Source organism: Pseudophryne corroboree, chromosome 8 (genome assembly GCF_028390025.1).
Source record: "Pseudophryne corroboree isolate aPseCor3 chromosome 8, aPseCor3.hap2, whole genome shotgun sequence".
NCBI classification, from domain to species: Eukaryota; Metazoa; Chordata; class Amphibia; order Anura; family Myobatrachidae; genus Pseudophryne; species Pseudophryne corroboree.
The window spans coordinates 173,807,338-173,833,207 of record NC_086451.1 but is presented as its reverse complement, the minus strand read 5'-3'; the positions used below and the strand labels follow the sequence as shown (position 1 = coordinate 173,833,207).

Below are 25,870 nucleotides of genomic sequence, written 5' to 3'. Positions count from 1 at the left end.
GCCTTGCTGTAGAGCTCACACCTTTCTTGTCATGCATTGTAATATTTCCTATGTCCTGATGTTGTGCTCTCTGCTCCATCCAAGTAAACAGCAATGTAGCGTGGCTATCAAAGAGCGTGAAGATTGCAGATTTCCTGGGATTAATGCTAAAGAATGCTATTATAGAGGCTGCTGCTTTAATTCAAGTGTCACTGGGGTTAAATGGTGTTTTTACCTTAAAAACACAGGTAGAGTATACAGTACAGTGGTAGAGTGGGAGCATGTAGTGCTACTGATTACAGATTTGATGGAGCTTAAACATGGATAAGGTCCATAGCTATAAGAGTTTATCTTGTGTATCCTTTATTCTTAGTCATGGTCAGATAAGATTAGAAAATACCATTTAAGTGGAAATTTCCTGTTAGCTGTTTTAGCTAAATTGCACCAGTTAAAAAAAAAAAAAAAAACTAAGCTGCTGTAATTCCTGGATGTTTCCTTACTGCATCAACAGGAAGTGACAAGAAACAATGTAATGTGGAACCGTACAGCAGAAGGGATTGCGGCTACCCCACAATAAGTGCAGCGGAATGTAAGAAGAGGAATTGTTGCTTTGACTGCAGCATTCCCGGGGTTAACTGGTGTTTCTTCAAGTCACAAGGTATGGAGCTGCTGTATAGTTACTCGCAAGTCAGTAGTTGTATGATGCTCACACCTGTTAAGCTGGATACACACAGAATGCCCTACACAGGGGGTGAAATGAGCGCCCCCCCCACCCCCCGTACGCTCAGTACACATCACGCTGTGCTGAGCGGGGGGAGAGATGTGTGCTGAGCAGTTCGCTCAGCACACATCTCTCCCCAAAATTGGGCCGTGAATACGGACCTTTAAACTGGATCCACACTTAGATTATCTGTCCAATTTTTTTTTTCTAGTTGAAACAAAATTATGCTAATATGTGGCAGCAAATGACAATTGACCATTTGCTCACAAACACTGGAAAACATCCAAAAATGGTCATTTAGATAAATTGGTTAAATCCATTTCATTTAGCTAATTTATCCAAACTACCTTTATTGTATCTTTGTGGGTGAATGATGTGTGGGTCAGTGTTGAGGGTGGTGGAGGAGATGGGTAATAGGCACAGCAGGGTGTGGACAGTCAAATAGTGTGCTTAGAGGTTCAGAGTCATTGTATGAGACTCTGGCAACAGTGACTTGATGAGTCTGGTGTCCATAGGGTGGGACGCACTAACCTTTTTATGCTATTGCAATAGTTCTCCTCCTGACCGACGCAGTTCCTTGCTCCGAGGTTGGTGTATTGTCCTGTTGCAGCGCCTCTCCACTGTGGTCACAGTGAGCTGTGTGGTGTTGCTGGCGCATGCCAATCTCCCCCCAACCTCCCTCTGGCATTTCAGACCTACGTACGCATGATGGGATCTTGTATGATATGCGCGTGTGCTGTAGAGATGAAAGTGGCGGTGAGGAGGCAGATCGTGAGATGGGGAAACTTTGTGGACTGTTAGCAAAGGGGAGCACTGGGCAATCTGAGTTGCAAAGAGGGCAGCAGAAGAGGTTATTGCATGTGCACTGGTGACAGGTCCATCCTTGGTGGCTAGCCTCAGTGGTAAAGGGGTACATGAGCTAGTGTCCCTTGGTCAGCCATGTACCATGGCCACCTCCCTACCTCCTATATATTCTCCCTAATCTGTCACTTTGTTACGGTCTGCTGCTGGCACTGGTGTATCGTCCTGCAGATGCCGTCTCCGCCCATTGCTGTGACTTCCCCCAGAGTTAGCCACACAGAGTGACAGATCTGGGAAAATATATAGGAGATCATTACTTTCACTTGCAGCCTACCTTATTTTTTTGCAGCCTAGCATGCTCCTGACCCCTTCTCTCACTAATACTTATACAACATTCATGAACTCATCTTAAGGTTTCTTTATTATTCAGTCACACGGTCTTGGATCCAAACCATTTCCTGTGGCATTGCAGTCAAACAATTGAGCTATTTACCCTTGCATAGAAAGGTATAATCTAAGCTAGAGAATTCTATTTGGAGCTCACCTTGTACATTGTGAAGAAATAATCAGCATTGTGGCTGAGCAGATATATGGAGTGTGTGGCTGCACACTGCATTGATCTGCTGAGTTGCAATGCTAATAATATTTTTTTGCAAAGTACCAATAGCTTCATATAATGTTCACAATTTTTATGCAGGATCAAGTAGCTCAATGGGTAGGGTGTTTGATTAGAATTCAACAGGTTATAGGTTTGAATCCTGGGTATGATAGTTTGAGGTGTTATTTAATAAAGTGTGTTTATATATTAGTCACACATGGCTTACTTGTACAAATGGCATGTCACCAGTTAGTGCTGACTGCTGATATGCCATTTGCACAAGCAAGCCATGTGTGACTGTATATGCATTTAAGGAGGGCCCCCCGGCAATACCACAAACCATTGAGTGTCAAGTATACTAGATATATCTTCATATCTCATGTGCTTTCTCTGAGACCAATCTTGTTATGCCCCTTCCCCACGAGGCATGCGCCTTTTGTCCATATTGCAAAAATAGTGGGGGGGGGGGGGGCATATAATTCTCTGTCACAGGGCACTAAAAAGTCTAGTTATGGCTCTGGTATGCATTATGTAATCTGGCAGACCATCTCTCCAACACTGGCTGATTGGAATAGAAATCCGGTTATCTATGTGAGCAAATGACCATCAACGATTTACTCTCAAACACTAGAAAATGGACAAAAATGGTCCCCTAAACAAATTGGTTAAATTTTGGGTTTAACCAATTTGTGTAATGACCATTTTTGACCACTTTTCTAGTGTTTGGGAGCAAATGGTTAATCGACATTTGCTCCTATACATTACCAGATTTTTATTCCATCCATCCAGACTGGATAGATAGCCTGACAGATAATTGTGTAGTGTACGCCCAGGATAACTGTCAGTTATGCTTTCTTTTATGATGGCACACAAATGGGTGGGCAGATCCAGGGCAAGCACTGCCCACTCATGCATAGTTGTCAACTGATGTGAAGTTCCAGGGGGCAATCTCAGTTATAAATAAAAGTATCTGGAAATTGTCCCTAGTTTAATAAAAAAAAATTTAAAAAAATTGATCAACTCCATTTATTTAGTATGATATCCCAGGTGATAGGATGCCGGCAGTCAGAATAACATGCTTTATTAAATAACACATCTCAAACTACAATACCCAGGATTCAAACCTATAACCTGTTGAATTCTAATCAAACACCCTACCCATTGAGCTATTTGATCCTGCATAAAAATTGTGAACATTATATGAAGCTATTGGTACTTTGAAAAAAAAAAGTATCAGCATTGCAACGCAGCAGATCCATGCAGTTTGCAGCCACACACTACATGTATCTGCTCAGCCACAATGCTGATTATTTCTTCACAAAGTACAAGGTGAGCTCCAAATAGAATTCTCTATCTTAGAATTATACCTTTCTATGCCAAACCTAGAAGTCGGGCCCCCCACCCTGGGATCCCCCAGAGGGAGGCCCGCCCCGTCATGCGGCAGGCTTGTCCGTTTTGGAAGCAGGCTGACGGGCAGCACAGGCTTGCTTCAGTCTGGGCTTGGCAGGTCTGGAAGCATGAGCTTGCTTTGGGTATGCCTGACCATGGGTACGCTTTACCTGGAGGATGAAAGGGCCAAGGAAAAGTACTTTTAGCCTTCTGCGTGGTAGGAGTCATACAAGGTAGGCAAGCTGTTTTAGCAGTAGCCAGATCAGCTACAATCTTATTGAGGTCTTCTCCAAAGAGAGTGTCTCCCTTGAAAGGAAGCACCTCCAGGGTTTTCTTGGAATCCATATCCACCGACCAGGATCTCAACCAGCTGTATAAAGTATTACCTTGGAACTGGCTCTCCACTCCCCATTATCTGGTTATCATGACTTCCTCCGCCAGTGTCCAGACTCGCTTGCTGAAGCTCGGCCACTTCTTCCTAGCAGCAGGCTCCTGGATCACTGGGCAGCAGAGGTGCTTGGGAGCCGGATGGGGGAGGAGCAATAAGGCAGGCAGCCTTTGGCACCCACCCACACACACACACACCAAAAAAGAACATATCCCAGTTTAACATAACGCTATGTGGTGCAAGGTATGGAGCTGGTCACTTGTATCAGACCTCTGACATTTGCCTTTTCACCCATATTGCATACTTTTTCTTGCAGGTTGTGTCTTAATTCAAGAAGTGTTCTAAGTACTTCAGCTTAGTATCTTTACTGACCCCTCTTTACCCCACACTACATAACTGACCCCTCTATACCCTACACTACATCACTGACCTTTCTATAACCATCACTGCATTACTGACCCCTCTTTACAGTACACTGACCTCTATATACCTGCTAGTACATCCCTGATGCCTATATTCCCTACGCTACATCCCTGACACCTCTATTCCCTACGCCACATCCCTGACGCCTCTATTCCCTACGCCACATCCCTGACGCCTCTATTTCCTACGCCACATCCCTGACGCCTCTATTTCCTACGCCACATCCCTGACGCCTCTATTCCCTACGCCACATCCATGACGCCTCTATTCCCTACGCCACATCCCTGACGCCTCTATTCCCTACGCCCAGTGGCGTCACAAGGCGGGTGCGGGGGGTGCGGCCCGCACCCGGGTGTGACACCTGGAGGGGGCGACACCAAATGTCAGCTCCTCCGCAGTGACAGGAGCCAGGTGCTGCAGTGTGAAATTCCGTTACAGCACCCGGCTCCTGTCATAGCAGAGGAGCCGACAGCACACTGAGACCGTCTCTGGGGGAAGCCCAGCATCTCCGGAGATGCTGGGCACGCCCCCAGAGTGACGATCCCGGTATCCCCGCGAAGCCACGCCCCCTAGCTGTAAGGCCACGCCCCTTTTTTGCCGCGATCGCGGCAGTACATCAGGGGTGCGCACCGGGTGTCACCACACCTGGTGACACCTCTGCCTACGCCACATCCCTGATGCCTCTATTCCCTACGCTACATCCCTGACGCCTCTATACAGTACAATGCATTACTGATCCCTCTAGACCATACATCCTCATTACATCAGAGAGTTAGTGAAACACTGGAAAAAATAAGGGTATAAGTGGACTACAGAAACTGATGCTCTAAACAAAGGAGAGAGAGAGTAAAGCACAAGGGAAAGTGGGCAATTAGAACACCATAGAGAGAGGAGAGATAGAAATGCCTGAAAAAGTAAAGGGGGTTGGGTATGGCATCGGCGCTCGGGATTCCAGAGGTCACATGATCCCCAATCCTAATACTAACCCTCTGGGGGGGTGGCGGATAGGGCTAACCCTCAGGGGGTGGCAGCTAGGGCTACCCCCTTCCCACTCCTAGTGCCTTCCCTTACACCACCTCCCCTGGTCAGACTCCTAACCCTCCCTCCAATATTCACCTTCGGGATGTTGGCTGTCTGTGTGCCGGCACCAGTCTCCCAAGTGGTGTCAGGATTCCAACATCGGTCAAATGACCGCCGGTATACCGTCTGCCAGGATGGTAAATGTATCCTGAGGACAGGTAGTGAGTGTGGAGGGATAGGTGGTTCAGTAAAATGTAACGGCTCAAACTGCGATCATTCACTGATAAATTGATTTATAGCTCTCCCTTTTTAACCATTGCAATTATAAAAGCAATGTTTTTTAAACTTTTAAATAAAGCTTGTTAGCATCCCCAGCACACTGTATATGCTGGGAGATGTAGTTCTCAATATGAAAACATTTAATTACTGTATGAACTCTAATCCCCCAACTGAAACCTGGATGGTGCTCCTGGCAAGTGACATCCTGGCCAAGGGGTAGATACGCCCCTGAGGGTCAGGGCCAGCAACAGAAATCTTGGGCCCCAGTACACTGATATCTCTGGGGCCCCCTTAAGCCCCCCTTAACTTGGCAGAGGGATCTTTAAAAAAAAAAAATGGAGCCTTTGACTCGGACCGTCAGTGAGGCCGGCAGGTGGTTTTCATACTGGGCTATCCAGCTCTGCGGTGGCAGGGACATTCAGAAAAGGGCCAGCACAGCAACATGCATAATAATGGCAATACAGTATGGACCACAGGGACTGGACAAAGTGATGGGGTAAAAGGAGGGGGGAGGGTTTAGTTGGCCTGTTGACACTGCAGCATACTTACGACTGCAAGGGATATAGGACTCTTGAGTTCACGGGCCAATTTCATGGCAGTCTCGGATAGGAGGGCATTGTGGATTCACCAAGGGAATGCTGATGCTGACTCCAAGAAGAAAGGGAGTCTCTTCCCTATGAAGGTGAAGCCTTGTTTGGCGACGGCCTAGTTAATTTGATCTCGGCAGCTCCCGCAGGTAAGTCAACCTTCTTGCCCTATGTTCCCTCTCAACGGATGAAGACGCATCATTATCTACCGCAGTCATTTTGGCCCAATAGATATGCAAGAAGTAAAGATTCCCCTTTCTTTGCAGGTAGAGGAAGGAGAAGGAAGAGGTCTGTAGCCTCTTCAAGATCGCAGGAGCAGAGATTGTCCTCTGCTTCTGCCAAATCCACTGCATGACGCTGGGGCTTTCTTGCAGGAGCCCACACCAGTGGGGGCACGTCTAAAACTCTTCAGTCAGTTCTGGATTCATTCGGACCTGGGCTCGTGGGTTTTACAAATAGTGTCCCAAGGGTACAAACTGGGTTTTCAAGACGTTCCCCCTCACCGATTGTTCAAATTGGCCTTAGTCAGCAGGGAGAAGGTTTTTATTCAAGCCTCTTCGTGGTCCCGAAGCCGGACAGCTCAGTCAGACCAATCTAAAATCTGAAATCCCTCAATTTCTTCCTAAAAAAATTAAATTTCAAGATGGAATCTCTCAGGGTAGTGATCTCCAGTCCGGAGGAAAGAGATTACATGGTTTTGGTAGACATAAAGGATGCCTACTTACATGTTCCCATTTAGCCACTGTATCAAGCTACCTAAGGTTTGCAATTCAGGATTGTCATTACCAATTTCAGACATTGCCGTTTGGTCTGTCCACGGCTCCGAGGATTTTCACCAGGGTGATGGCGGAAATGATGGTTCTCCTTCGCAAGCAAGGAGTCACAATTATCCCGTACTTGGATGATCTCCTGATAAAGGCGAGATCCAGGGACCAGTTGGTGCAAAACATTGCACTCTCCCTGACAGTTCTTCAACAACATCGTTGGCTCCTACACTTGCCAAAATCGCAGTTGGTCCCAATGACGCGGTAGTTGTTTTTGGGAGTCATACTGGACACAGAAGAGGTTTTCTTCCAGGGGAAAGGCTATGGAGATCCAGAGTCTGGTCAAACAAATTCTGAAACCAGCAAGAGTGTTAATCCATCAATGCATTCGGTTGCTGGGGAAGATGGTTGTGGCCTACGAGGCCATTCAGTTTGGCAGGTTCCATGCCAGGTTCCATGCCAGAGTGTTCCAGTGGGACCTGTTGGACAAGTGGTCCGGATCCCACCTACACATGCACCGGAGGATAATCCTGTCTTCCAAGACCAGAATCTCACTCCATTGGTGGCTGCACAGTTCTCACCTCCTAGAGGGGCGATGGTTCGGGATCCAGCACTGGATCCTAGGGACCACAGATGCAACCCTCCGAGGCTGGGGAGCAGTCACACAGGGGGAAAACGTCCAAGGAAGATGGTCAAGTCAGGAAAGTTGTCTCCACATAAATGTTCTGGAGTTAAGGGCCATTTAATAACTGCAGACAGTACACACTGGGACGGGTGCCCAGCATCCTCTACAGACTAAGAGAAAAGGATTTACCGGTAGGTATTAAAATCCTAGTTTCTCTAACGTCCTAGAGGATGCTGGGGACTCCGTAAGGACCATGGGGATAGACGGGCTCCGCAGAGTTCATGATCTTCACTGAGGTAACGCACAGCACTGCAGCTGTGCGCCATTGCTCCCATACACCTCACATACTCCGGTCACTGTAAGGGTGCAGGGCGCAGGGGGGGCACCCTGGGCTGCAATATAAACCTCTTATTGGCAAAAATATAACATATATACAGCTGGGCACTGTATATATGTATGAGCCCCCGCCAATTTTACAGTTTAAGCGGGACAGAAGCCCGCCGCCGAGGGGGCGGGGCTTCTCCCTCAGCACTCACCAGCGCCATTTTTTCTCCACAGCACCGCTGAGAGGAAGCTCCCCGGACTCTCCCCTGCTTATACCACGGTAGAGAAGATGGTTGAAAAGAGGGGGGGGGGCACAAAATTCGTCGCAAATTACATACAGCAGCGCTACTGGACAAACCTTAAGATACTGTGTTATTCCTGGGTTATATAGCGCTGGGGTGTGTGCTGGCATACTCTCTCTCTGTCTCTCCAAAGGGCCTTGTGGGGAAACGGTCTTCAGAAAAAGCATTCCCTGTGTGTGTGGTGTCGGTACACGTGTGTCGACATGTCTGAGGAAGAAGGCTATATTAGAGAGGAGCGGGAGCAAATGAATGTGGTGTCCTCGCTGACACCTGATTGGATGGATATGTGGAATGCTTTAAATGCTAGTGTAAACTCATTGTACAAAAGATTAGACAAGGCTGAAGCTTTGGGACAGTCAGGGTCTCAACCCATGCCTGATCCTATGTTGCAGGGACTGTCAGGGTCTCATAAGCGCCCACTATCCCAGATTGTTGACACAGATACCGACATGGATTCTGACTCCAGTGTCGATTACGATGATGCAAAGTTACAGCCAAAATTGGCAAAATCCATTCGATATATGATTATGGCAATAAAAGATGTTTTGCACATCACAGAGGAACCCCCTGTCCCTGACAAGAGGTTACATATGTACAAGGGAAAGAAGCCTGAGGTAACCTTTGAGGGGGTCACACGAGCTGAACGAGTTATGTTAAAAAGATTGGGAATCTCCAGATAAAAGACTGCAGATTTCCAAAAGGATTCTTATGGCGTATCCTTTTCCATCAACGGATAGGTTACGATGGAAATCCTCCCCTAGGATGGACAAAGCATTAACACGCACAGCTACAGTTGGAAAATCAAATTTTTACCTTATGTTCCCTCACAGCATAAGAAAGCTCCGCATTATCAAATGCAGTCCTTTCGGTCACAAAGAAACAAGAAAGTGCGAGGTGCGTCCTTTCTTGCCAGAGGTAGGGGCAGAGGAATAAAGCTGCACAACACAGCTAGTTCCCAGGAACAGAAGTCCTCCCCGGCCTCTACAAAATCTACCTCATGACGCTGGGGCAGAGTCCGGCCCATGTGATGTCATGCAGCTGCTCTGACCACACCTCCTGTTTCTCCGTTGCCGACCCCATTTTGAAACCGTGCCCCCGCACCGCTCCATCTCCGACTTGGAAATGGAGTGTTGTTGACCCCCCTCCCCCCCCCACCCTTCACCGATTCACAGGCAGAGGCGATCGCATTATCTGCGGGGTACCGCAGAAAATGCAGGCGGATGCGTATGCTCTTAGCAGTTTTTGCAGTTGGATTGCGATCCAACCTGAATCAGGCCCCATTACCTATCACAATGCACTGCGGGTAGTACAAAATGGGGTTAATATAGGAGAAAAAACCCCAGAGCTGTGCTCCTTAACTGTCCCTGGTGGCTAGTGGAGCGGCTGCCCAGTAATCAGTGTCCACGCCAGTGCGCACACGGCCCGCCCCCATCAGCGGCCTCGTGATCCCGGAGGGTGGTGTGTGTGTGACTGACCTTAGGAAGAAACCGGAGCCTCCGCTGCAGTGACCCAGCAACCGGGGCACGGGAGTATACTGCGCCACTGGGAGTGATGGAGCTGCAGTAAAGAAGTCTATTAGACCTAGCCTGCTGCAGCCCTTGTAGATTCTTATGAAAAAAGTTCTTCTTTTCTTGCCAAAATTAATAGCTAAGAATAGGCTACCTGAGGCAGCCCCCTGTTAAGTGGCCTGCTACTGAAGGCACCAACTACAAACTGAGCTCCCTGTTCATGGAAGCGAGGTTATAGAGGAGGGGGCGCTGAGCATCTTGGGAACAGTCAAAAGCTTTGAGCCTGTTGGTGCCTCAGATCAAGATCCTACTCTACACCCCAATGTGAATCCTTGTGGAGTCCAGTGTACCCCACAGAAGAAATGAATGTGTCACACCCATTGGCAGCAACATTAGAATAGCTGCTGATGGGCACAATTGAGAAAGGAAGGGGGGGAAAACATTTGAATCCAGCACATATATGTAATTTGAATATGTAATTTGTACCTTCCTACTTTAAAATGTAATGGATGAACCTCACCCTGTGAGAACTATCTTCATGATCAAAAGATCTCATATGCAAGATAAGTATGTGTTGGGATAGGGCTGTGGAGGGCGGCTGCTCGGGCACACCCCTGTCAAGTTAAGGAGATTCAACTGAGGCAGCACAAGGGAACTCTCATCTGGGGACAACAACTGCAGGGAGAACACATTTTCAGACGAATGTGGGAGGGCAGAAGGCTGCCTAATACTGAAGCACCCCCAAACAACAAACCAAATGCAACAACTAGTGCAAGCATTCCTGGGGGAAGGCCTGCAGCAGATGGATTTGCATATGGTGATGTCATCCAAGCAGTGGGCATAGTTGGCTGCAACCCTCGTCTGCATATGAAAAGAGAAAAGGGTCACGCAGGGCATGGCGGCCTTTGTGGGGTTGCGCTTGGATGACACCTAAATCGCTTTATACACCCCCACCCCCCATCAGTGTGGGCTCATGTTGGCCATGCCCCAGCCCCTGAAGCATTCAAGCTGATTTCTTGCAGCAGCTGGACCCAGTAACAGCTCCAGAGTTGCTCTACAAGACAAGTAAAAGGGTGTGAGCCCTGCAGCACCACCTGTAGTTTGCATACACACATATATAGGACAGCATCTCTTATATGCCCCAGGGTCAATAAAATAGTATCCTTATCTATGGTATCCATCCCCTCAGATAAGGTAACCGTCCATGCCGCTACAGCACTACACACCCAGGCCGACGCAATTGCCGGTCTGAGTAAGGTACCTGAATGTGTATAAATGGACTTCAGGGTAATCTCCTGTTTGCGGTCAGCAGACTCTTTGAGGGTAGCTGTATACTGGGACGGGAGGGCTACCTTCTTGGATAAGCGTGTTAATGCTTTGTCCACCCTAGGGGAGGATTCCCATCGTAACCTATCCATTGATGGGAAAGGATACGCCATAAGAATCCTTTTGGAAATCTGCAGTCTTTTATCTGGAGATTCCCAAGCTTTTTCACATAACTCGTTCAGCTCGTGTGACCCCCTCAAAGGTTACCTCAGGCTTTTTTCCCTTGTACATATGTACCCTCTTGTCAGGGACAGGGGGTTCCTCTCTGATGTGCAAAACATCTTTTATTGCCATAATCATATATCGAATGGATTTTGCCAATTTTGGCTGTAACTTTGCATCATCGTAATCGACACTGGTGTCAGAATCCGTGTCGGTATCTGTGTCAACAATCTGGGATATCTGGGATAGTGGGCGCTTATGAGACCCTGACAGTCCCTGCAACATAGGATCAGGCATGGGTTGAGACCCTGACTGTCCCAAAGCTTCAGCCTTGTCCAATCTTTTGTGCAATGAGTTTACACTAGCATTTAAAACATTCCACATATCCATCCAATCAGCTGTCGGTGGAGACACCACATTCATTTGCTCCTGCTCCTCTCTAATATAGCCTTCTTCCTCAGACATGTCAGACATGTCGACACACGTGTACCGACACACCACAAACACAGGGAATGTGTGAAGACAGTTTCCCCACAAGGCCCTTTGGAGAGACAGAGAGAGAGTATGCCAGCACACACCCCAGCGCTATATAACCCAGGAATACACAGTAACTTAATGTTTGCCCAGTAGTACTGCTGTATGTAATTTGCGCCGAATAATGTGCCCCCCCCCCCTCTTTTCAACTCTCTTGTCTACTATGGTATAAGCAGGGGAGAGTCCGGGGAGCTTCCTCTCAGCGGTGCTGTGAAGAAAAAATGGCGCTGGTGAGTGCTGAGGGAGAAGCCCCGCACCCTCGGCGGCGGGCTTCTGTCCCACTTAAACTGTAAAATTGGTGGGGGCTCATACATATATACAGTGCCCAGCTGTATATGTGTTATAGTTTTGCCAAAAAGAGGTTTATATTGCTGCCCAGGTGCCCCCCCCCCCCCCTGCGCCCTTACAGTGACTGGAGTGTGTGAGGTGTATGGGAGCAATGGCGCACAGCTGCAGTGCTGTGCGTTACTTCAGTGAAGATCATGAAGTCTTTTGCCACCTCTGAAGTCTTCTTTTCTTCTCATACTCACCCGGCTTCTATCTTCCGGCTCTGCAAGGGGGACGGAGGCGCGGCTCTGGGACGGACGGCGATGGTGAGATCCTGCGTACCAATCCCTCTGGAGCTAATGGTGTCCAGTAGCCTAAGAAGCAGGACCTTGCAACTCGGAGAGTAGGGCTGCTTCTCTCCCCTCAGTCCCTCGATGAGGGAGTCTGTTGCCAGCAGTGCTCCCTGAAAATTAAAAACCTAACAAAATACTTTCTGTCAGAAAGCTCAGGAGAGCTCCTGAAAAGCACCCAGTCTCCACTGGGCACAGTATCAAACTGAGGTCTGGAGGAGGGGCATAGAGGGAGGAGCCAGTGTACACCCAGAACTAAAGTCTTTCTTAAAGTACCCATGTCTCCTGCGGAGCCTGTCTATCCCCATGGTCCTTACGGAGTCCCCAGCATCCTCTAGGACGTTAGAGAAAATAGGTATTTTAATACCTACCGGTAAATCCTTTTCTCTTAGTCCGTAGAGGATGCTGGGCACCCGTCCCAGTGCGTACTGTGTCTGCAGTTATTAAATGGCCCTTAACTCCAGAACATTTATGTGGAGACAACTTTCCTGACTTGACCATCTTCCTTGGATGTTTTCCCCCTGTGTGACTGCTCCCCAGCCTCGGAGGGTTGCATCCGTGGTCCCTAGGATCCAGTCCTGGATCCCGAACCATCGCCCCTCTAGGAGGTGAGAACTGTGCAGCCACCAATGGAGTGAGATTCTGGTCTTGGAAGACAGGATTATCCTCCGGTGCATGTGTAGGTGGGATCCGGACCACTTGTCCAACAGGTCCCACTGGAACACTCTGGCATGGAACCTGCCAAACTGAATGGCCTCGTAGGCCGCAACCATCTTCCCCAGCAACAGAATGCATTGATGGATTAACACTCTTGCTGGTTTTAGAATTTGTTTGACCAGACTCTGGATCTCCATAGCCTTTCCACTGGAAGAAAGCCTCTTCTGTGTCCAGTATGACTCCCAAAAACAACAACCGCGTCATTGGGACCAACTGCGATTTTGGCAAGTTTAGGAGCCAACCATGTTGTTAAAGAACTGTCAGGGAGAGTAGATGTTTTGCACCAACTGGTCCCTGGATCTCGCCTTTATCAGGAGATCATCCAAGTACTGGATAATTGTGACTCCTTGCTTGCGAAGGAGAACCATCATTTCCGCCATCACCCTGGTGAAAATCCTCGGAGCCGTGGACAGACCAAACGGCAACGTCTGAAATTGGTAATGACAATCCTGAATTGCAAACCTCAGGTAGCTTTATGCAGTGGCTAAATGGGAACATGTAAGTAGGCATCCTTTATGTCTACCAAAACCAGGAAATCTCCTTTATCCCCCGGACTGGAGATCACTACCCTGAGAGATTCCATCTTGAAATTGAATTTCTTTAGGTAGAAATTAAGGGATTTCAGATTTAAGATTGGTCTGACTGAGCCGTCCGGCTTCGGGACTACTAAGAGGCTTGAATAAAAACCTTCTCCCTGCTGACTAAGGCTGATTTGAACAATCGGTGAGGGGGAACTTCTTGAAACCCCAGTTTGTACCCTTGGGACGCTATTTGTAAAACCCACGAGTCCAGGTCCGAATGAATCCAGAACTGACTGAAGAGTTTTAGACGTGCCCCCCCAGTGGCGGAACTAGCGAGCAGTGGGCCCATGTGCGACAAAATGGCTTGGGCCCCCCCCCCATCCCTTCCCATCCAAGTCCACCCCCTCACCCCTGGAGAGGATCTGGTGAGGGGGGCCTGCTCAGGGAAGTGGATACCTAGCAACAGTGCCGTAACTAGACATTTTAGCAGTGTGTGCAAGAAACGGCATTGGAGCCCCACCCCTGCATTCAAAACAGGGGCAGTGCGCGCCGTAGGCGCGCACAAAAAAACATAGTGGCGTGGCTTCGTGGTTAAGGGGTGTGGCCACAAAATAATACCAATTCATAAAACGGTGCACAGTAGTCTCCATTATTCAAATTACGCCGCACAGTAGCACCACTACACCAGGTAGAGACCCTTTTACACCTTACGGCGGACAGATTCCTCTTTTTACACATTACAGCAGACAGCGTCCTCTTTTTACACATTACACCAGACAGCGTCCCCTTTTTACACATTACGGCAGACAGCATCCCCCTTTTTTACACAACGGCAGACAGCGTGCCCTTGTTACACATAGCGGCAGACAGCGTACATTTTTTTCACATAACGGCAGACAGCCTGCCCTTGTTAAACATAGCGGCAGACAGCGTACACTTTTTTCACATAACAGCAGTCAGCCTGCCCTTGTTACACATAATGGCAGACATCGTACACTTTTTACACATTACAGCAGACAGCTTGCCCTTGTTACACATTACAGCAGACAGCTTGCCCTTGTTACACATTATGGCAGGCAGCGTGCCCTTGTTACACATTACGGCAGACAGCATCCCCCTTGTTACACATTACGGCAGGCAGATTCCCCCTTGTTACACATTGCGGCAGGCAGATTCCCCCTTTTTACACATTGCGGCAGGCAGTCCCCCTTTTTACACATAGCTGCAGGCAGATTCCCCCTTTTTACACATAGCGGCAGGCAGATTCCCCCTTTTTACACATTGCGGCAGGCAGTCCCCCTTTTTACACATAGCTGCAGGCAGATTCCCCCTTTTAACACATAGCTGCAGGCAGATTCTTCCCTTTTACACATAGCTGCAGGCAGATTCCCCCTTTTTACACATAGCGGCAGGCAGATTCCTCCTTTATACACATAGCGGCAGGCAGATTCCCCCTTTATACACATAGCGGCAGGCAGATTCCCCCTTTTTACACATAGCGGCAGGCAGTCCCAAGAAAGAAAGAAAGAAAGAAAGAAAGAAAGAAAGAATTATACTTACCCTCTCCGCTGGCTCAGGCTCCTCGTGCAGCTTGACGATTCCCGGGCAGTAGAGAAGGAGGAGGAGGGAGGTGGAGGAGGGAGCCGCAGCAGCGCTGTGTTATTGGTGGAGGCGCTGCTGCTGCTGCCCCTCTGCTTCACTATAGGCTGTTCTCGGAAGACAGCCTATAGTGAAGCAGAGGGGCAGCAGCAGCAGCGCCTCCACCAGTAACAAAGCGCTGCTGCGGCTCCTTCCTTCACCTCCCTCCTCCTCCTCCTCCCCCCCGTGCCGCTGCTCCTCTCATCTCCAAGCGACCCTCCTCCCTCTTCGTGTGTTACAGAGGCGGCAGCGTGTCTGGTGCTGCGGCTGCTGCCCGTAGTGCCCTGGCCTGATCTGTTCGTTACGACGGGCGGGCGGCGGGAGTCGCAGGACGCAGACCCGACGGGAGCGCTGGTGTGCGGCTGCGGCATGATACAATGAGTCATTGTGACTCATTGTAATGCCGGCGGCTGTGGGCCCTTGAGTGCGGCGGGGCCCCAGTGCAATGCACTGCCTGCCCTGCCAGTAGTTCCGCCCCTGGTGCCCCCCACTGGTGTGGGCTCCTGCAAGAGAGCCCCAAAATGCAGGCGCATGCGTATGCTCTTAGCAATTTTTGCAGTTGGATTGCTTATTGCGATTGCAATCCAACCTGAATCAGGCTCTATTACCTATCACAATGCACTGCGGGTAGTACAAAATGGGGTTAATATAAGAGAAACCCCCCCAGAGCTGTGCTCCTTAACTGTCCCTGGTGGCTAGTGGAGCGGCTGCCCAGTAATCAGTGTCCACGCCAGTGCGCACATGGCCCACCCCCTACAGCCACGCTGGATCACGGTATAGTGTGGGCACAGAAGTCCCTTACCTCCCTTTCATCAGCGGCCTCGTGATCCCGGAGGGCGGTGTGTGTGTGACTGACCTTAGGAAGAAACCGGAGCCTCCGCTGCAGTGACCCAGCAACCAGGGCACGGGAGTATACTGCGCCGCTGGGAGTGATGGAGCTGCAGTAAAGATGTCTATTAGACCTAACCTGCTGCAGCCCTTGTAGATTCTTATAAAAAAAAGTTCTTCTTTTCTTGTCAAAATTAATAGCTAAGAATAGGCTGCCTGAGGCAGCCCCCTGTTAAGTGGCCTGCTACTGAAGGCACCAACTACAAACTGAGCTCCCTGTTCATGGAAGCGAGGTTATAGAGCAGGGGGCGCTGAGCATCTTGGGAACAGTCAAAAGCTTTGAGCCTGTTGGTGCCTCAGATCAAGATCCTACTCTACACCCCAATGTGAATCCTTGTGGAGTCCAGTGTACCCCACATAAGAAATGAATGTGTCACACCCATTGGCAGCAACATTAGAATAGCTGCTGATGGGCACAATTGAGAAAGGAAGGGGGGAAAACATTTGAATCCAGCACATATATGTAATTTGAATATGTAATTTGTACCTTCCTACTTTAAAATGTAATGGATGAACCTCACCCTGTGAGAACTATCTTCATGATCAAGAGATCTCATACGCAAAAAAAGCATGTGTTGGGATAGGGCTGTGGAGGGCGGCTGCTCGAGCACACCCCCGTCAAGTTAAGGAGATTCAACTGAGGAAGCACAAGGGAACTCTTGTCTGGGGACAACAACTGCAGGGAGACCACATCTTTTCAGATGAAAACGAGAGGGCGGAAGGCTGCCTAATACTGAAGCACCCTCAAACATCAAACCATATGCAACAACTAGTACAAGCATTCCTGGGGAAAGGTCTGCAGCAGACGGATTTGCATACGGTGATGTCATCCAAGCAGTTGGCCAAAGTTGGCTGGAACCCTCATCTGCATATGAAAAGAGAAAAGGGGCGCTTGGATGACCCCTAGTTCGCATTGAACACCCCCCACCCTCCTTTGGTGTGGGGCTCATGTTGGCCATGCCCCAGCCCCTGAAGCATTCAAGCTGATTTCTTGCAGCAGCTGGGCACTGTAACAGCTCCAGAGCTGCTCTGTAAGGCAAATAAAAGGGTGTGGGCCCTGCAACACCACCTGTAGTTCGCATTGTGCGTTGGAAGGCACAAAGTAAGCAGACGGGAGAAGTCAGGATAGTGCGCAAGGGCATAGAAGGGAGGGGCTCAAGAAAAGAGAAGTGGAAACAGACAGCAAACTAGGCTGGAGAGAGACCTGAGACAATGAGATCTAAATTATACCAGAGCCAACCAGGGGAAAGCACAAATGCAGTCCCCCCCCCTACCACAAATTATGCAGTCGAGATTCCCACATTTGGGGAAATCACAGAGGTCAGCATACCCAGAATGCAATGAATGAACCTCACCCTGGGAAAACAATCTTCATGACCATGGTATCACCTAAGCAAAAAAAGTATGATTTGAGATAGGGCTGGAGAGGGCCGCTGCTCAGGCACACCTCCGTCAAGTAAAGGAGATTCAACTGAGGCAGCACAAGGGAACTCATATCTGGGGACAACAACTGCAGGGAGAACACATTTTCAGACGAATGTGTGAGGGCAGAAATCTGCCTAATACTGAAGCACCCCCCAAACAACAAACCAAATGCAACAACTAGTGCAAGCATTCCTGGGGGAAGGCCTGCAGCAGATGGATTCGCATATGGTGATGTCATCCAAGCAATGGGTATAGTTGGCTGCAACCCTCGTCTGCATATGAAAAGAGAAAATGGTCACGCAGGGCATGGCGGCCTTTGTGGGGTTGCGCTTGGATGACCCCTAGATCGCTTTATACACCCCCATCAGTGTGGGGCTCATGTTGGCCATGCCCCAGCCCCTGAAGCATTCAAGCTGATTTCTTGCAGCAGCTGGACCCAGTAACAGCTCCAGAGTTGCTCTACAAGACAAGCAAAAGGGTGTGAGCCATGCAGCACCACCTGTAGTTTGCATACACACATATATAGGACAGCATCTCTTATATGCCCCAGGGGCAATAAAATAGTATCCTTATCTAGGGTATCCGTCCATGCCGCTACAGCACTACACATACACACCCAGGCCGACGCAATTGCCGGTCTGAGTAAGGTACCTGAATGTGTATAAATGGACTTCAGGGTAATCTCCTGTTTGCGGTCAGCAGACTCTTTGAGGGTAGCCGTATCCTGGGACGGGAGGGCTAACTTCTTGGATAAGCGTGTTAATGCTTTGTCCACCCAAGGGGAGGATTCCCATCGTAACCTATCCGTTGATGGTAAAGGATACGCCATAAGAATCCTTTTGGAAATCTGCAGGAGATTCCCAAGCTTTTTCACATAACTCGTTCAGCTCGTGTGAGGGGAAAAGGTTACCTCAGGCTTCTTTCCCTTGTACATATGTACCCTCTTGTCAGGGATAGGGGGCTCCTCTGTGATGTGCAAAACATCTTTTATTGCCATAATCATATATCAAATGTATTTTGCCAATTTTGGCTGTAACTTTGCATCATCGTAATCGACACTGGAGTCAGAATCCGTGTCGGTATCTGTGTCAACAATCTGGATAGTGGGCACTTATGAGACCCTGACAGTCCCTGCGACATAGGATCAGGCATGGGTTGAGACCCTGACTGTCCCAAAGCTTCAGCCTTGTCTAATCTTTTGTGCAATGAGTTTACACTAGCATTTAAAACATTCCACATATCCATCCAATCAGGTGTCGGCGGAGACACCACATTCATTTGCTCCCGCTCCTCTCTAATATAGCCTTCTTCCTCAGACATGTCGACACACGCGTACCGACACACCACACACACAGGGAATGCTTTTACTGAAGACATTTCCCCCACAAGGCCCTTTGGCAGAGCTGGCCCTAACCAATATGATGTCCTAGGCAAGATTTTGCCTGGTGCCCCCTAGCACCACCGCTGGTTCCGCCTCTGACCTTGCACCTCTTTCCCAGCATCATCAACCCTCACCCATAACAGTACTTATTTTGGTGTTTGTACCCCCTATATTTTAAACAGGAACAGTTCGCACATTTGGCGCACAGTCCAAAAAGGGGTGTGTTTTGCTGGCAATGGGCATGTCCACACAATAGTACCCCCAATTAAAATTCCGCCACACAGTACTGCAATTTTATTCACATTTGATCACGCGATAGTGTCCATAATTCACATTACATCCCACAGTAGTATCACTTTACCTTATAATCGTTACTTCTCACAGTAGTGCTCCTTATTCACATTACATCACACTGAATTGCTCTTTATTCACATTAGACGACACAGTAAATGCCCTTTCTATACGCAACGCTACATATTAGAGCACCTTATACACATAATGCCACACATTAGTAATGCATTTATACACATAATTCCACACAGTAATGCCCCTTACACATATGAGACACATCATTAATGTCCTTATAAACATAATGCGTCTTACACATTATGACAACCTTTATTAATGCCCTTTTACACATAATGGCCCTCATTCCGAGTTGTTAGCTCGCAAGCTGCTTTTAGCAGCATTGCACACGTTAAGCCGCCGCCTACTGGGAGTGAATCTTAGCTTATCAAAATTGCGAACGAAAGATTAGCAGAATTGCGAATAGACACTTCTTAGCAGTTTCTGAGTAGCTCCAGACTTACTCGACAACTGTGATCAGTTCAGTCAGTTTCGTTCCTGGTTTGACGTCACAAACACACCCAGCGTTCGCCCAGACACTCCCCCCGTTTCTTCAGACACTCCCGCGTTTTACCCAGAAACAGCAGCGTTTTTTCACACACACCCATAAAACGGCCAGTTTCCGCCCAGAAACACCCACTTCCTGTCAATCACACTACGATCAGCAGAACAAAGAAAAAACCTCGTAATGCCGTGAGTAAAATACCTAACTGCATAGCAAATTTACTTTGCGCAGTCGCAGAGCGAACATTGCGCATGCGCAATTAGCGGAAAATCGCTGCGATGCGAAGAAAATTACCGAGCGAACAACTTGGAATGACCACCCTTGCGCATGCGCAATTAGCGGAAAATCGCTGCGATGCGAAGAAAATTACTGAGCGAACAACTCGGAATGACCACCAATGTCCCTTACACATATGCCGCACATTATTAATGCCCTTATACACATAATGACACACATAGTGCCCCTTACACATATGTTGCACATTATTAATGCATTTTTACATGACACACATAATGCTCCTTACTCATATTCCGAACACTACTGCACAATCAACCCACTCACATGCACACAGCACTCACACTGCCACTAACACCTCTGCCTCTGCTTGGATACAGATGTGTCCTCATAAATCTTGCCTCAATGCTAACGTTGGGGCACCTTTTTTTTATTAAAATGCATCTTATTTGCATTGCTATGTTGTTAGGATGCACACGCAGCTTCTGCTGATTAAAATGATATGCAGCACGCCTATATACTGTGTGAGACTGTGGCTGTATCTGCATATGAAATGCTACACAGAATATAGGCATGCCGCATATCATTTTAATCAGCAGAAGTTGCTGATGCCCCTAGGCATATCAAATGCCCTAGGCAATTGCCTAGTTTGCCTATGCCTATGGCCGGCTCTGCCCTTTGGAGAGACAGAGAGAGAGTATGCCAGCACATACCCCAGCGCTATATAACCCAGGAATAGCACAGTAACTTAATGTTTGCACAGTAGCGCTGCTGTATGTAATTTGCGCCAAATTATGTGCCCCCCCCCCCCCTCTTTTCAACCCTCTTGTCTACCGTGGTATAAGCAGGGGAGAGACCGGGGAGCTTCCTCTCAGCGGTGCTGTGGAGAAAAAATGGCGCTGGTGAGTGCTGAGGGAGAAGCCCCGCCCCCTCGGCGGCGGGCTTCTGTCCCGCTTAAACTGTACAATTGGCGGGGGCTCATACATATATACAGTGCCCAGCTGTATATATGTTATATTTCTGCCAAAAACAGGTTTATATTGCAGCCCAGGGCGCCCCCCCCTGCGCCCTGCACCCTTACAGTGACCGGAGTATGTGAGGTGTATGGGAGCAATGGCGCACAGCTGCAGTGCTGTGCGTTACCTCAATGAAGATCATGAAGTCCTCTGCCGCCTCTGAAGTCTTCTTTTCTTCTCATACTCACCCGGCTTCTATCTTCCGGCTCTGCGAGGGGGACGGCGGCGCGGCTCTGGGACGGACGGCGATTGTGAGATCCTGCGTACCAATCCCTTTGGAGCTAATGGTGTCCAGTAGCTTAAGAAGCAGGACCTTGCAACTCGGAGAGTAGGGCTGCTTCTCTCCCCTCAGTCCCTCGATGCAGGGAGTCTGTTGCCAGCAGTGCTCCCTGAAAATTAAAAACCTAACAAAATACTTTCTGTCAGAAAGCTCAGGAGAGCTCCTGAAAAGCACCCAGTCTCCACTGGGCACAGTATCAAACTGAGGTATGGAGGAGGGGCATAGAGGGAGGAGCCAGTGCACACCCAGAACTAAAGTCTTTCTTAAAGTGCCCATGTCTCCTGCGGAGCCGTCTATCCCCATGGTCCTTACGGAGTCCCCAGCATCCTCTAGGACGTTAGAGAAAATAGGATTTTAATACCTACCGGTAAATCCTTTTCTCTTAGTCCGTAGAGGATGCTGGGCACCCGTCCCAGTGCGTACTGTGTCTGCAGTTATTAAATGGCCCTTAACTCCAGAACATTTATGTGGAGACAACTTTCCCGACTTGACCATCTTCCTTGGACGTTTTCCCCCTGTGTGACTGCTCCCCAGCATCGGAGGGTTGCATCCATGGTCCCTAGGATCCAGTCCTGAATCCCGAACCTTCGCCCCTCTAGGAGGTGAGAACTGTGCAGCCACCAATGGAGTGAGATTCTGGTCTTGGAAGACAGGATTATCCTCCGGTGCGTGTGTAGGTGGGATCCGGACCACTTGTCCAACAGGTCCAACTGGAAAACTCTGGCATGGAACCAGCCAAACTGAATGGGCTCGTAGGCCGCAACCATCTTACCCAGCAACCAAATGCATTGATGGATTAACACTCTTGCTGGTTTCAGAATTTGTTTGACCAGACTCTGGATCTCCAGAGCCTTTCCACTGGAAGAAAACCTCTTCTGTGTCCAGTATCACTCCCAAAAACAACAACCGCGTCATTGGGACCAACTGCGATTTTGGCAAGTTTAGGAGCCAACTATGTTGTTGAAGAACTGTCAGGGAGAGTGCAATGTTTTGCACTAACTGGTCCCTGGATTTCGCCTTTATAAAAAGATCATCCAAGTACGGGATAATTGTTACTCCTTGCTTGCGATCACCCTGGTGAAAATCCTCGGAGCCGTGGACAGACCAAACGGCAATGTCTGAAATTGGTAATGACAATACTGAATTGCAAACCTCAGGTAGCTTGATGCAGAGGCTAAATGGGAACATGTAAGTAGGCATCCTTTATGTCTACCAAAACCATGAAATCTCCTTCCTCTGGACTGGAGATCACTGCACTGAGAGATTCCATCTTGAAATTTAATTTCCTTAGGTAGAAATTGAGGGATTTCAGATTTCAGATTGGTCTGACTGAGCTGTCCGGCTTAGGGACCACGAAGAGGCTTGAATAAAAACCTTCTCCCTGCTGACTAAAGCCGATTTGAACAATCGGTGAGGGGGAACGTCTTGAAACCCCAGTTTGTACCCTTGGGACACTATTTGTAAAACACACGAGTCCATGTCCGAATGAATCTAGAACTGACTGAAGAATTTTAGACGTGCCCCCACTGGTGCGGGCTCCTGCAAGAGAGCCCCAGCGTCATGCGGTGGATTTGGCAGAAGCAGAGGATGATCTCTACTCCTGCGATCTTGAAGAGGATGCAGACCTCTTCCCTCTTCTCCTTCCTCTACCTGCGACGAAAGGGGAATCTTAACTTCTTGCATATCTATTGGGCCGAAATGACTGCATCAGATAATGATGCGTCTTCATCCGTTGGGAGGGAACATAGGGCAAGAAGGTTGACTTACCTGCGGGAGCTGCCGAGATCAAATTAACTAGGCAGTCACCAAACAACGCTTCACCTTCATAGGGAAGAGACTCCCTTTCTTCTTGGAGTCAGCATCAGCATTCTCTTGGTGAATCCACAATGCCCTCCTATCCGAGACTGCCATGAAATTGGCCCGTGAACTCAAGAGTCCTATATCCCTTGCAATCTCACGTAAGTATGCTGCAGTGTCCTTGATATGATACAACGTAAGGAGTATCCCATCTCTCCAAGGTATCTTTATCGGATGACAAGGTATTCGACCAATTCTTGAATACTACTACTCACCCATGCTCATGTAATGGCAGGTCTAAGTAATGTACCCTTGGTTACATAACTAGAAATAATGTAGCTTCCTGCATACGATCCGCTGGATTTGTGACAGGGCCCCGTGCAGAACAGGGGGTGACTCCCACTTTATTCTGTCCGCGGCGGGAAATGAATAAACAACCAGAATCCTTTTGGGGATTTGAAACCATCTTGTCGAGCTGGCCCAGACTTTCTCAAACAGAGATGGAGGAACGTTACATCAGCTTTCATTATATATCTATATATACACATACATATAGACCCCTTTGTCAGGAACAGCAGGGTCTTCAGTGATTTTAATATGTCCTTAATATCCACAATCATGTACTGAATGCTCCTTGCCAATATTGGATCTAATCAGGAAACATTATGGTCGACATAGGAATCAGTATCCGTGTCAGTATCAGTGTGTAGTAACTGGGCAAAATAACATTTTTGCGACCCCGCGGGGCCTGAGGGAAAAGAAACATAGCCATGAACATCACATCTATTCTCTACGTCTGTGTCTGGGACAGAGATTTATCCAACCTTACTCTGATATTACTGAAACTTTTACCCAGTCAGTTATTGGTGGTGCCAACAGGGCCACCATCATATGTCTGCATTCCTAATATAGTTTCCTCTTGGGAAAAACATTCAGCCACCGACATGTTGACACACATGTACCAAGTACCCACAGACACATCGGCTTATGGGGGACAGACCGTCAGTAAATCTGTCAGAGGGACACAGAGGATTTTTCAGCTCACAATCCAGCGCCAAAAGTACACAGTCTGGGAATTAATAAACTCTATAGTGATAGACTTGTAATGCTCTAAAGATGTTCTGGTAAGGTGAGGAAGAAGCCCCGCTACTGTAATGGCGCGTATCTGTCCCGCTCAGAAATAATTAATTACGCTAGCGGGGTAAGGACAGTGCCCAGGCACTAATGTCCACTTTTTCCAGCCTTTTGTGAGGAATTTATGCTGCCCAGGGTGCCGCCCCCCCCCCTGTGCCCTGCACCCTGCAGTGCCTGTGTTTGTGTGGGAGCATGGCGCGCAGCGTTCCGCTCGCTGCTCGGTACCTCAGAATGCCATCACTGGAGAAGAAGTCTTCTGTACTTCTGCTACTCACCTGTCTTCTGGCTCTGTAAGGGGGTGACGGCAGGCTGCGGGAGTGTGCATCTAGGCGTACCCAGCGATCAGCACCCTCAGGAGCTAATGGTGTCCTGTCAGCCTGAAGCAGAGCCATTGAACTCACTATAAGTTGGTCATACTTCTCTCCCCTAAGTCCCACGAAGCAGGGAGACTGTTGCCAGCAGCCTCCCTGAAAATAAAAAAAACTAACAAGTCTTTTCAGAGAAACTCAGTAGAGCTCCCCTGTAGTGCATCCAGTATCACTGCGCACAATACTAAAACTGGAGTCTGGAGGAGGGGCATAGAGGGAGGAGACAGTTCACACCCTTTGAAAGTCTTAAAGTGCCCATGTCTCCTGCAGATCCCGTCTATACCCCATGGTTCTTAATGTGACCCCAGCATCATCTAGGACGTATGAGAAAACAAATAACGCACACATGAGGAGGAGAGAACTAAGGAAGCTATAAGGAGAAGAGGGGAGGGAGGGGGGGTTGAAAGGTAAGGTAGTAGTAAAGGCATATTGGATAAACTACAACCTTATACATATTCATTAATGTACCAGTAGTTAGAAGTAGAAGAGCTCTAACAGAAACCACAAAGCTTATCTAAAGCCACACCACACTGGATATGCCCAATCTCATTTGATTTTTGAAGCAAAGCAGTATTGGACTTTGTTAATACATGGATGGGAGACTGCTTGGTAGTATCAGATTCTTTAGGTGTTTTTAAACTACCAACACCATTTTCTTGGTACATTTAATTTTTACATGTATTCTTTTATGTACCAGAAGTTAGAAGTAGAAGAGCTGTAATAAAAACCACCAGCTCATCTACAGCCACAGCACACTGGATTTGCCCAATCTCTCCTGATCATGGAAGCTGAGCAGTGTTGGTCCTGGTTTTAGTACTTGGATGGGAGACCACCAGGAAATACCAGGAGCTGTGTGTATTTTTACAATACTAACACCGTTCTCTTGATGCATTCCATTTTGAAACATTGGGGCAGATCTATTAAGCCTGGTGAACTGATAAAGTGCAAGGTGATAAAGTACCAGCCAGTCAGCTCCTAACTGTCATTTTTCAAACCCAGCCTGTGACATGGCAATTAGGAGCTGATTGGCTGGTACTTTATCACCATGCAAATTAGCATTTCACCAGGTTTAATAAATCGTCCGCTTACTCATTTATGTACGAGCAGTTAGAAGTAGAAGAACTCTAACAGAAACCACTAAGCTCATCTACAGCCACACCACACTGTATATGCCCAATATCACCTGATTTTAGGCCTGGTATGTTCTTGGATGTGAGACCACCTGGGAATACCAGGTGCTGTAGGTAGTTTTATACTACCAACACCGTTCTCTT

General features: G+C 48.3%; 1 non-coding gene across 1 annotated transcript; it reads right to left on the bottom strand.

Moving 5' to 3' along the window:
• Nucleotides 1–17,351: 17,351 nt before the first annotated feature.
• Nucleotides 17,352–17,517, bottom strand: LOC134951591 (U1 spliceosomal RNA). Its single transcript, XR_010184303.1, has one exon. It is a non-coding gene; the product is annotated as a U1 spliceosomal RNA (small nuclear RNA).
• Nucleotides 17,518–25,870: the final 8,353 nt, after the last annotated feature.